General features: G+C 40.8%; 1 pseudogene; it reads left to right on the top strand.

Moving 5' to 3' along the window:
* Positions 1-3,188: 3,188 nt before the first annotated feature.
* LOC142643784 (putative mannitol dehydrogenase) lies at positions 3,189-9,705 on the top strand (annotated as a pseudogene).
* The last annotated feature ends 3,800 nt before the right edge of the window (positions 9,706-13,505 follow it).

Raw genomic sequence — 13,505 nt, forward strand, 5'->3', positions numbered from 1 at the left:
TCAATTTTTAAATGCAATGAGCGTTACTCGAATTGGTGTGTTTTTCTTTTCATTCTTAGCCTTCAAATTCATTTATTTAAGTCCCATCATCGTCATTTTTTCACAAAATTTGATCCTTTTCAAATATTTCCAATTTTTTTCCTCATATGTTTTTCTCTCATTATCATCATCTCATTTTTATATATTTTTAGTTGATTTTTTGTTTTCCTTTTGAATCCAGGTGCCTTATAAGTTGTACCAACATTGATATGTTAAATTTGACTATTATATATAAAATATAATTACTGTAATATTATGAGTTATGACTAGCATATAAATATATAATTTGGCCCCCCAAGTGGAAAATCCTAGCTACGCCCCTGCTTGAAGTCTTATTAGTTTTCATGGAATACTGAATTTTTTTTTAAAAAAAATCTTTAAGTTCCTTAAAATCCTATGAAAAATTATATTATGTAATATATATATATATCCTTCATCTTACAATATATGGGTTTCATAATCCAAAATGGAATTTCTGGTGGCAAGCAATAATCAATCGAGGGAAGTTAAAAGAGCCCATTTCGCAACAAAAATGAGATATAGAATTGCACTTAGCTATTTGCCTAAAAGAACATCAACCTATCTCATGGATAGATGAAGCTAAAACTTTGTAAGCTTATGAGGGATAGCAAACCTAAAGCTAGCATGGCCATTGGCTTATAAATCCCTTTTTGATAAATACAAAATAAGAAGGAGGAGGATTCAATAAAGGGGTTTATAGATGCTTGTCTCAACTCTCAAGTATGCCCTGAAAGTAGTACTCAAAGTTCAAAAATTTTACGACTACAATTTGTAAGAAATTGCATTTAATTATAAGATTTGGAACTTGGACTAAATGACTAATTAAATAGTTAAGCTACAAGAAATTTAGACTGTGTTTGGAGAATATTTCAATAAGTAAGAAATTGGATTGAATTTAATTACTTTACGGGTCATGTAATTAAAAATAAAAAAAAAGCTACGTAATGATCCTACCATAGAGACCAAACCACCAAGATAGTAATAGGCTAGTCGATTAAATTAATGATTGCAAAGATTCAATTCATAGTTCATACCAACTCCATAAAATTTTCCTCACCAAGGTTGGTGAACAATATGCTTACTGATTTGGTAAGCAAAGACCCACCATATCATATACCCATATCACAAAATATCCCAACCCACTTAGGCTCACTTGATTATGACACCAAATGTTTCCCTTCTACATTGCTAGCATTTATATCTCCTAATGTTCTAATTTTTGTGATCACTTTCATGATCTCATCTTCATATTGTAAATTAATTAAATAGGTATGATTGAATGCAACCAGGGTTAATTCAACTCGCAACCATACATATAAATACTTGTAATTTGTTTGGAATATGATTAATGGTAACAAATATTTTAATCACGGACCGAGAGGATTGAAGAAATTAAGCATGCAGTATCTATTGTTGGTTTTATTTATTTATTTAAATTTTAAAATCATAGGTAAATAAAAGAGAGATGAGATTTCCACCACAACCATGAGACATTATTTAATTATTAAATTGTTATAATTTGTAAGAGAAAAAGATTTAACAAAATTAATTCGAACTGTACGGCTTACAAGGTTACATCATTGACCAATGTGGTAAGACATAAGAGTAGTAGTTTGTTATTGTTAATCAAATTTGAAATTGTTGGAATATACATAACATGCAATGCAATAGTTTATCCACACAAAAAAAAAGAGAGTAGAATTTCATGGTTCTTGGATACCAAAACTTCAAATTTGATAGTGTTTCTTATTCAATCTTTGTTGGGTCTAGCCAAGAAGTTCCTTTGAATTTTAGATTAAGCTGTGTGCATTTTGTTAGATTGATGGTGGAATGGGCTCTGAATTTGGGCAGAGGCTTCTTTCACCTTGGACAAACCTTGGTCCAACCAGTAGGCAGGGCTGAGAATCAGTGAAAACTATCAGCTGCGCTGATTACGGTGAAGGGCCCTGAGCCCAAATATTGTCCAGGTCCCATCAAAATTATTTGATCATATTGGACTTTAAAAAAATAAAAAAAGTTTGAATCTTTATCATATTGAACTTGAATTACAAATCCACGTGTATATTACATCAGGTCTGAATAATCTGCGGGGAGTTCTTGTATAATAGAAAAATGATCAATAGCTAACCAAACTTAAAATTTATCAACATAAGGCAATGTAAAATTATGTGCATATATATGATTGCTATTGTATAAATTTATATTGACACTATTTATTTTACATTTAGTTTTTTATTATTTCTTTACGTATCTTGAGAATAAATGAAGAGAGTGGACGATAGTTATTGTGTGTATAGAAAAAGAAACAATTATAAGTTTTTGATATTTTAATGAAATGTAGTATAAAATAAATAATCTGATTGTTGCTATTTTTGAAAAATAGATATTTAAATTAGAAAAAAAAAGATTTTATACTAAAATAGTTAGGAATTTTTGCATAAATTGAAAAAAAAAAAAAAAAAAGAAGAAGAAGAAGAAGAAGTAAGTTGAATGAAATATCTACCCGCAACTGGTTCAACTTTTCAACCTGCTCTTTTATTCCGAACGGATTCGAAACTGGTTACATGTTAGAAAAGTCGAAGACGAGCCCACCATTAATGACCTGTCTCTGTTGTAATAATATTGAATACTTCACTAATCTCACATTTCTTGCTCTCCACATTATGGTGTGCTATCAATAAAACCCATCACTAGAGACTCCTCTATTGATCGCTTCAAGTTTCATTTCCATCGGTTATCTCTAATCAAGGTGAGTTTAGAAGATAAGTATTTAGTAGTTCTTACTTCTTACCTTTCTGCCTCTAAAAAAAAGTGAGTTTAGATTATGCTTTACGTCTATAAAATTTGGCATTATTTTCATTTTGGTTCCTTTAAATTTTCGATTTTTTTTTATTGAAAGATTATTTTCTTAGATCAAGATGATAAATCTCAAACTTATGTTAAGAGATCAAAATGAAACCCAAAAAACAAACCCTAATTTAAAATGTCAAAAATAGACTTTATAGTGTTTTTTTTAAAAAAAAGTTTATATGTTTATTTACAATTTTTAAACCATTTTTTTCCTTGAGCACAACTATATTTTTGTCAATTTTCAACATACCCTTTCAGCTAATCAAAACACAAGAAAAATGTCAAAAGTATCAATAGTAGAAAAACAAACAATGAACACATACGGCTGAGCAGCTAGAGATTCCTCAGGAATTCTCTCTCCTTTCCACTTCGAGAGAAGGTACTTATTTACCTATATATTCTACTTGATATTATTTCTCAATATGATCTTATTGAGCTTATAAACTCTAGAGTTTATAAGCTCATCAGATTGTGCAAATGCTTCATGGCATTGCTTTGCTATTTTGTACAGGGCTAATGGCAACAACAATATCACCATAAAGATACTCTATTGTGGGATTTGTCACACTGATATTCACATGGCTAAGAATGAAGCAGGAATGACCAACTATCCATTTGTCCCAGGGTAATTTTTCAATGTGTGTATGAAGTTGTGTGAAAAATTTGTTTGACAATTATGTTTTTTGATAAAAACCATATCATTATGTTCATGTCATTTTTTTTCTTTAATTCAATGTATGTGTGATTTAAAAGGTTCCTTTAATGGTTTAACCTATTTGAAAGTTAAATTTATGCCTATGAAAAGTGAACCATCAACTACTTATATATATTAAAAATGATGAATTTGAATATAAAGAATCACATGCTTATGTAGGAGATTGATGAAACCAACTATATATATATAATTGAATCCCATGAGATTCACTTATTAAATTATTACATGGGTGACTTGATATAATTTATTTGGTAGAATCACATGATAATCTGCAAAGATTCATAGTTTATTGAATAATTCTTTGGTGAGTTGTTGGATCATAGCTTTTGTTTTCTTTAAATGTTTTTCATTTTTTATAGGCACGAGATTGTGGGTGAAGTGACGAAGGTTGGGCACAATGTCACAAAATTCAAAATTGGAGATAAAGCCGGTGTGGGCTGTATGGTGGGCTCATGTGGCACATGTAAAAACTACAAATGGGACTGGGAAATTTATTGCCCCGAAATGATTTGGTCCTTAAAAACCTTTGGTGGATTTTCTGAAAACATAGTCATAGATGAGCATTTTGCAGTGTCAATTCCAAATAGTTTGCCATTACATGGTGTTGCTCCACTTTTGTGTGCTGGGATTACTGTGTACAGTCCCATGATGTACTATGGACTCTGTAAGCCTGGTCAACATTTGGGTGTGGTTGGGCTTGGTGGATTGGGTCATGTGGCTGTGAAGTTTGCCAAAGTTTTAGGAACGAAGGTCACAGTAATAAGCACCTCTCCAAGCAAGCAAAAGGAAGCACTGGAACGGCTTGGGGTGGATTCATTTTTGGTTAGTCATGACCAAGAGCAATTGCTGGTAACTAAGAACTAGTTATTCTTATTTTGAACTAATACAAAATATCTCACTTAAAGATATGCTGTTGATATCCAAATTGACATACAACGCACGTCAAAAAAATGAGCTTCAAGCAAATCATAGGCATAGTTGGACTTGACCAAACATCTCACGACACGACACCTTGTGTTGTTGGAATAGTTATCGGCTGCTTCGAAAAAATGCATCGGGCTCTCTCACAATATGTAATCCCCATAATTGTATGAAATCCACTTGTTATGAGAGGCCCATTGCATGTATCGGAAACATGAGATACAATATCATATTTATTGGACCTTAATGATTGGAAAGATTGCAACAACATAATATGTGGTGTTGGAATTTTATTTTGTTTTATATAGATATGAGAGATGATTTTTCTTAATTATATAAGGTCAAGATACTATGGATTTCTTTTGGTGTAAGCCGGATTCGATCCTTTATCCCTTTTTATTGAAAAATAATTGTAAGCTCCATTTGACTTTGGACTATACCTCAAAGCAGTTTTTCCACCAGTGAGGATACAAACTTTATTAGTTTATGGAAATAAGCTTAATCTAAAATTGGTTATGAAATAAGCATGAACAATTCTTCTCTCTTAGGCTGCCGTGGACACAATGGATGTTGTCATTGACATAGTGTCAAGCCCTCACCCTATACTACCATTGATTGATTTGTTGAAGACTAATGGAAAATTCATTGTAGTTGGTTTTCCAATAGAGGCTCTTGAGATACCATATATTCCTTTAATTATGGGTAAGTGTTTATTTTTAAGGGTCTATTTCAAATGGAGAGGATCATTTTTTTTTTGAGTTCTAGTGCTTCCTTGTATTTCTAAGTGTACATGATTAAACAAGAAGGAAGCTTATTGGTGGTAGCGGCGTTGGGGGAATGAAAGAGACACAGAAGATGGTTGATTTTGCAGCAAAGCACAATATTATCGCAAATGTTGAAGTTATTCCTATGGACTATGAAGAGGATAAAAGTATGAGACAGATCTCTCCTCATAGAGCACAATGGAGTGGTGTTGACATGAGGTGGGTTGACGGATCAATACCACAAGGACACGTAGTGGACGGTGGCAACACTGGGTCTCCGTCGGGTACTGATTTGGTGTCATAGATTCCTAATGGAATCAACCTACATCACGCGATATGTTTGATATGGCTTTGCTTTATCTCAACACAAGCGTGAATACAGGGAGTTCTTGCGTTACACGTTTGACCATAATAAAAGACTCCTATATGAAAAAGAACTCGATAAGGAATGTAGAATCAAAAGAAGTGTTATCCTACAAGGAAAGGGTTTCCTGGCCAAGGCATAAGTGATAACCCTACACCAACATAAATACCCCAAAAACTTTCGCATCAAGGTACGCATAATTAACTCGACTCTGACATTCTAAGGTTGGAAAAAAGACTTTAACTTGACCTTCAGAGGGTTTTTGGCCGGCACCACACCGATGCTCTTTGTGAGGTCCTCTATTTTCTTTTTTCAGGTGTTGTTTCGGTTTAGGAGTGCTTGCAGCTTACTGGTGATTTTTTCGGCATCATCAGTTGGCGCCGTCTGTGAGAAAGATAGATTATTTAGCCTTTGCTCTATTCTTGAGACAAAAAGTTGCATGGTACATACTCGATTGATGGCAACAACCAACCATCAAGGTGACAAACCGCACGCCACAACTCTAGAGAGGCAAGTCCAAACACTCGCGGCGGCAGTTGAGCGCCTAACCAAGCAAAATCATGATCTGGAAGAACAACTGCGGCAAAGGAATGCACACCCAAGCGCATCAGAGGAAGACCAGGAAGGTGCTAGTCTGGAGGAGAGGAACGCGGAAGGGCCTGAGGGTAGCAACGCTCTGACTAGACTAGAGCGGCAGGAGACCAATCGGCCATCCGTCTCGAACACTTTGCCAACTCACATAGCAGCTGAGATGCAGGAGATGAGGGAACGTATGGATGTGATGATGAATGGCCTTAGAGAATGAATCTCCAGCGACCTGAACAACCTAGTCCATAGAATAGATTCGCCTTTCACAGCGCTCGTGAATTCATGCCCCCTTCCTCCAAAGTTTCGCATGCCTCAGGTGGAGAATTACGATAGATCCAAGGACCCATTGGATCACTTGGAATCTTTCAAGACCCTCATGCATCTTCAGGGCGTATCGGATGAAATCATGTATAGGGTTTTTCTCACCACGTTGAAAGGGCCTGCAGGAGACTGGTATAATAGGCAGACACCTAATTCCATCAGCACTTTTAAGGAATTAGGCGCACAGTTCGTATCACACTTTATCAGCAGTCACTGGCAAAAGAAGCCTACTGCGTGTCTGATGAATATTAGGCAACGAGAAGACGAGACTTTAAGATCATACATAGCCCACTTTAACAAGGAAACCTTCTCGATAGACGAGGCAGATGACAAGATACTTATAACAGCGTTCACAAATGGGCTGCAAAAGGGTAAGTTCCTATTTTCTCTGTACAAGAATGACCCAAAGACTATGTCCGAAGTGTTTTACAGGGCAACGGAGTATATGAACGCAGAGGATGCCTTGCTGGCTCGAAAGGAGAAACCTAGAAAGAGGGAAAGGCAGGAAGATACATAACCAAACAAGGGACGAAAAATGGCTAGAACCAGAGAACGACGGGAAGATCGACGACCCAAACCGCCTACGGGAAGATTCACGTACTTCACCCCCCTCACAGCCCCAATTGACTAAGTGTTAATGCAGATCAAAGATGAAGGAACCCTGACGTTTCCTGGCAAGCTGAAGGGAGATCCGAACAAGAGGCCAAGAGACAGATACTACCGTTTTCATGGCGATCATGGTCATGATACGACGGACTGTTATGACTTAAAACAACAAATAGAAGCCCTCATTAGGCAAGGAAGGTTACAGAGGTTCGTGAGGAAAGAGAGAACGGATCAACTCCAGGAACAAAATCCCCGACGGGAGAACGAGCATCCCAGACCACTTGTAGGGGATATACGGATGATTGTAGGGGGCACTACTTCTGCAGGGTCATCCAAAAAGGCTAGAAAGACCTACTTGCGGACAGTTCAAAGCATTCAGTCGACAGGTTCCTCACTGAAAGTGATGCAACGAGATAACCCTAGCATCCGGTTTTCAGAAGAAGATGCGCAATGCCTTCACCACCCCCATGACGACGCACTTGTCATCAGCATACGGGTAGGGGACTACAACATGCATCGAGTCTTAGTGGACAACGGAAGCTCAACGGATATCCTCTACTACCCCACGTTCCAACAAATGGGGATTGGTAGAGAACGATTGGTCCCAACAAATGCACCCCTTGTTGGCTTCGAAGGGACAAGGGTCTACCCTTTGGGTGTCGTCACGTTGTCTGTGACGGTGTGGGATTACCCACAGCAAATAACCAAGGATGTAGCTTTTCTTGTGGTCGAATGCTCTTCTGCTTATAACGCCATCCTAAGAAGGCCAACTCTCAATGCATGGAATGCTGTTACCTCTACATACCATCTAATGGTCAAATTCCCCACCGAACACGGAGTTGGAGAGCTGCGTGGAAATCAGGTGGCTGCACGGGAATGTTACATCGCCATGATGGAAATGGATGACCACCTACAAGCAATGAGCATCGAGGAACAGAGGATAGTGGCCGAACCGGTGGAAGAATTAAAAGAAGTACAATTGGATGATTCTAGGCCCGACCGAACCACGAGAATCAGCACCCTGGCCAACCACACAGTCCGACAAGCGCTCGCATTATTCCTCAAAGAAAACCAAGATGTTTTTGCATGGAGTCACGAGGATATGCCGGTTAAAGTCATTAACCGTCCATAGGGGTAGCATGACGAACTCCCTAAGACCGTCCGGACCGATCATAGATTGAATAGGGGATCGACACCGTCTAAGTTATTGCCTGAAGACTCCTCTGAACTATCCGACTCCAAACCTTCGTCATCTAGGGAATGAGAGGTAGCGGACGGATTCCTTTCTTCACTTGAAGTGTCAGGATCTCTTTGACTTGACGGGAATCCCTCATTGTAGCCCGCCCCATCGCGGACAAACGATTAATTACTCGACGCACTAGACATTACCTACATATGACAGTAAAACCTAAGACACTGACGGATCTACAGAAAGTGCATAAAAAAAAAAGGATCAGAGCACATACCGGATCGAGGTCGAGCAATACGATATGACGGATATATTAGCAGGACAATACAAATGCACAATATAAATGACGGTGGCGCTCTGATTGCAAATTTTTTTATAAGAATGTGAGAATGAAGGAAGAAAAGACAAGATTTTATAGAACAAAGGGCACAGAATACGAAGGGACACCTCGCTTAGGGGGAATAGCTAATCAATGAAGGCCACGTGTCCTTCGTCATAAATAAGCCTAGCCCGTCAAGTCTCAATTATTTGCCATGTAAAAATGAAGACTGCCACTCCATGAGTCCGTCTATTTCGTAGCAACGGACTCAAGGAGTGAGGGGGCAACTGAAGAGAATAAAAGTATGAGACGGATCTCTCCTCGTAGAGCATGACGGAGTGGTGTTGACATGAGGTGGGTTGACGGATCAATACTACAAGGACACGTAGTGGACGGTGGCAACATTGGGTCTCCGTCGGGTACTGATTTGGCGTCATAGATTCTTAATGGGAATCAACCTACATCACGCAATATGTTTGATATGGCTTTACTTTATCTCCACACAAGCGTGAATACAGGGAGTTCTTGCATTACACGTTTGACCATAATAAAAGACTCATATATGGAAAAGAACTCGATAAGGAATGTCGAATCGAAAGAAGTGTTATCCTAAGAAAGGGTTTCCTGGCCAAGGCATGAGTGATAACCCTACACCAACATAAATACCCCAAAAACCTTCGCATCAAGGTACGCATAATTAACTCGACTTTGGCACTCTAGGGTTGGAAAAAAGATTCTAACTTAACCTTCGGAGGGTTTTTGGCCAGCACCATACCGGTGTTCTCTGCGAGGTCCTCTATTTTCTTTTTTCAGGTGTTATTTCGGTTTGGGAGTGCTTGCAGCTTACTGGTGATTTTTTCGGTATTATCAGACTATGTAAAAATGCCATGGAAAGACTTGCCAATGGTGACGTTAAATATCGCTTTGTCATAGATGTTGCAAACACCTTAAATTCTTCATTTTGAGTGCTCGGCATGACACCTTGGTGCCCCTTCTTAAATTAGTTATGATTTTTATGTAATATAAATTATAGTTACACATTTCTGTGATCCTTACCTATGTACTAGATTTGGCTTGTTGGATTTTGTTACCCAATTTGTACACCTCTTGGGTATTGTTTAATTGTTTGTTGCTTAACTATAATATTTGTTAGTTTACATTTGACTTCTTTTAACTTCTTGATAATAAATATTTATTTGAGTTTTTTTTTAATAAGGATTTATCCATGGTTATTCTTCAATCTTACTACTCTCCATGAAAATTAATAGTATATGATAGTGACGTTATTACAAGGTGACGACACATGAAGAAGGTGACGGAAGTTCACTTGTTACATACTGAATGCACGTTAAGAAGCTGACGACAATACGCTGTCCGTCAACTACTGTCATTAACACCTCTTTAGCATTCATGGCCATGCCCCTTACGCAGCAACGTTAAGCTGACGGATCACGCGGACGAGTCAGGGGTGACGACCTTGACTGTAAGGTCCGTCGATGTCCTTGGGCCGACGGACCACGTTGGCGTACGTAAGGCGACGGCAGGTATAGGAGTTACGCGTGGGTGACGACCTTGGCGGTGAAGGCTGAAGGAATAATCCAACTTTCATTTTTAGCCTATCTGGACCTCTGCTTATGTGAATATAAGGAAAGTCCTTGCGCTACGCGTTCGACTTAGTTAAGGAGATTCCTATAAGGAAAGAACTCAATACAATAGGCAAAGATCCGCGAATTACTCTTTTAAAAAGGAAAGTACTTCTTCACCTGGGCGCAAATTTCGGCCACACACCACTATATATACCCCAAGACCCTCATGACCCAAAGGTACGCACAATTACCTCAACTCTGGCACTCTAGGGTTGTTTAAAAGATTCTAACTTGATCGTCGGAGGGTCTTTGGCCGGCACCACACCGGTGCTCTCTGTCGATCACCTACTTTTTTTTCTTCGCAGGTGTTGCTTCAAATCGGGGGAGTACTAGCAGCTTACTGTTGATCTTTTAGGCATCATCAGTATAAGTTGTCCTCTAGAACTGCTTGGATTTTAGAGGATATTTCCATTATTTCATAAAGTTTTCGTACTTTTCTTTTGTTAGTACATAAGTGGACGATCTACATCTAAGTCCACAAAGTGGACGGCGTCGTAAATAAATCCACAAAGTGGACAATCTTACACCTAAAATCCACAAAGTGGACGATCCCAATCTAAGGACAACAAGGTGGACGACCTCATTGCTATAAGGCCTTACCACCAAGCGCATAAGATGTACAAGGGCAATAAAATGCTGATGTGTTCCCTCTTGAGCTCGTCACCTTGCCATGATGCAACAAGGTGACGGTATCATGTTCAAAATGACGGCGTTATGTTCAAAGTGACGGCGTTAAGTTCATAATAACGGTGTTATGTTCAAAGTTAGCTGACCCCGTTAGGAAACTCCCCATGTAAGTGACGGAATGATAAAAACGACCCTGTTTTTATGAAAAAGAAGCTGACGCCGTCATCAATTCAAAAAATTGGATTGGAGAAAAGTACCGTCACCCTTAAGCTGACGAGTTCATCACGGACAATTTTGACTTAATAAAAAAAACACACATGCTTGAAGCATAAAATGACATTAAAATTAAAATAGGCAATGTCTTTACAAAAGCCCAGAAAAATGGGCGCCAAGTACTACAATTTCGTCTACAGTTCTTCAAAAAATATTAAAAAAAAAAAGAAAAAAAAAAAGGGGCTTCAATCTCATGAGAGGGCGTCAGTGTTGTCCATCATCTTCAACATTGAAAGGCTGGGCACAAGAGAGAGAAGGGCTGACGGCATTTGGGTCGCCATTGTGAGGATTTGGAGTCAGGGTGACGGAGTGATCCGTTGGCCGGGCAAGGGCGACGCCGTGTTGTCTCTACGATTATTGTCGTCAGCATCTTCATGGACGACGTCGCTCGTAGGGTTGACGGGATGGACTCATCCATTGAAATCCTTGACGGATCCAAGTCCGGATAGACGGATTTTACTTGCTTCAAGCGGTCCTCAAACCCATCACCGTAGTAGGCGGCGCAAGCGTCTATAAAGGCCGACGAATCTTTGAACTCCGTCACGGCGTCGTTCCTGGCCGTCTCCACTTGGACTAGGATGGATCTCAACTCCTTCTCCGCGCCGTCACCTTGGCCTCCGTTTCCATCTCCCGTCGGCGGGTCTCCTCCGTCGCCTTTTCCTTATAGTCCCTCGGCTCCCGTGCCCAAGATTTTGTTCGCCTCCTGAACCGCGCCGACCGCCGCCCAGGTACTTGACGCGCTCGTTCGGACGGGTGATCACCCCTTCCTTGGCGCAGCACTCCGACGATTGCCTTCATGCGAACCATAACTGAAAGAAAAAAGGGGGCGGGACAACGTCGGGGCATAAAAAGTTGGACGGGCATCAAAATAGAAAGCGAGACTCACCACAGTAAGGTCAAAGGCCTCGACGCCTTTATCTCGTCAATGGTACGCGGCACAAAGGTCCATTTCCTCATCCTTCAAAATGGACTCCGTCACTCTACGGCGTAATCTTTGTGGGTCGAAGGCGACGAGCGTACCCACGGGAACGGGGCCCGACGAGGTCATAGGCCCACCACGCCCCATGAACAGGCACGGGAGGCGACGGCCTTCGTGGAAGACTTGTCCCCGTGGGGTTGGGGCGGCTTTCTTCCCCACGACGGTCTTCCCTACCGTCGGGCTTCCTCTTGGCCGCGACCTTCCCGACGGGCCTGTGGGCCGACGGTGGGGTTGACTCGTCCCCCGACCTTCTCCCCGCCGTCTCTTGGCCGCCAGCCCAGCTCGAATCCGTTGTTTAGGCGACTCCATTTCTGCGAAGAATAAGGGTTAGAAAGAGACAACGTCGGGGATAAAGGCAAGAAGGTAAAGGCACTTACGACGACGTGAATAAGCGTTCAATTTGCAAGCTTCCTCCGTCGGTTCGGGACCTCCACAATACAAGTGAAGAGTATCTAACGTGATTAGATCCCGACACTTCCTCTCGTCCAATGGAATGGCCGTCACTCGACGAATGAAATCCTCCCCGCTCCTCGGTAATACGTGGACGATTATTAGCTGCAATGAAAAGTGACGGGTTAGGATAGCAAAAGAGTAGACGAGGCAAGAAGAGTCGACGGGATTAACTGAATCTCTAACGTAAGCCCATGTGTTATCAAAACCATTGGGCATTGATCCCCACTCCTCTTGACGACATACCCAATTTGTCCCTTCTACAAAGAAGTATCCGCCTTCCACTCCTATTGGAGTCGTGCATATCCGACACTAACTTCAACTCCTTATCCCTCATCGCAAATGGTACACTCCTTTGGACGAGGAAATGTGCGCCGAGGACGATAACACCAAAAGAACTCGTCCAAGGTCACCGACGGCTTCCCACCACTTAGACTACCCCACAAGATCTCGGCACCAATGAAGGTTCGCCAAGCATTGGGGGCAACTGGGACGACGTAAATCCTAGAAAGTTAGCCGAGCCGACGGTGTAATGCCGTCGGCGGCAATCTCGATCTGCCGCGAACATGGCATCATACATGCCGACGTCCGGCGGTTCGTCCCGAGTAGCACCTCTCACCCTCCTCGTGCGGACGGATGGGAATGTCGTCGGGTATTTGGTAACGGACCGCAAAGTTTTGAAAACATTCTCCGACATCGTCGGGAGAAAATTGTTGACGGACCACTCGGAGGGTAAGATGAAGGGACGGTCATCACCCGAGAGGATCCCGAGGTGCTTGCGAGGCTTCCTCGTCACCGTCACTCTCACCCCCGTCCGCAACTTTCCCTTCCAC

Source organism: Castanea sativa, chromosome 7 (assembly GCF_040712315.1).
Source record: "Castanea sativa cultivar Marrone di Chiusa Pesio chromosome 7, ASM4071231v1".
Taxonomy (NCBI): Eukaryota; Viridiplantae; Streptophyta; class Magnoliopsida; order Fagales; family Fagaceae; genus Castanea; species Castanea sativa.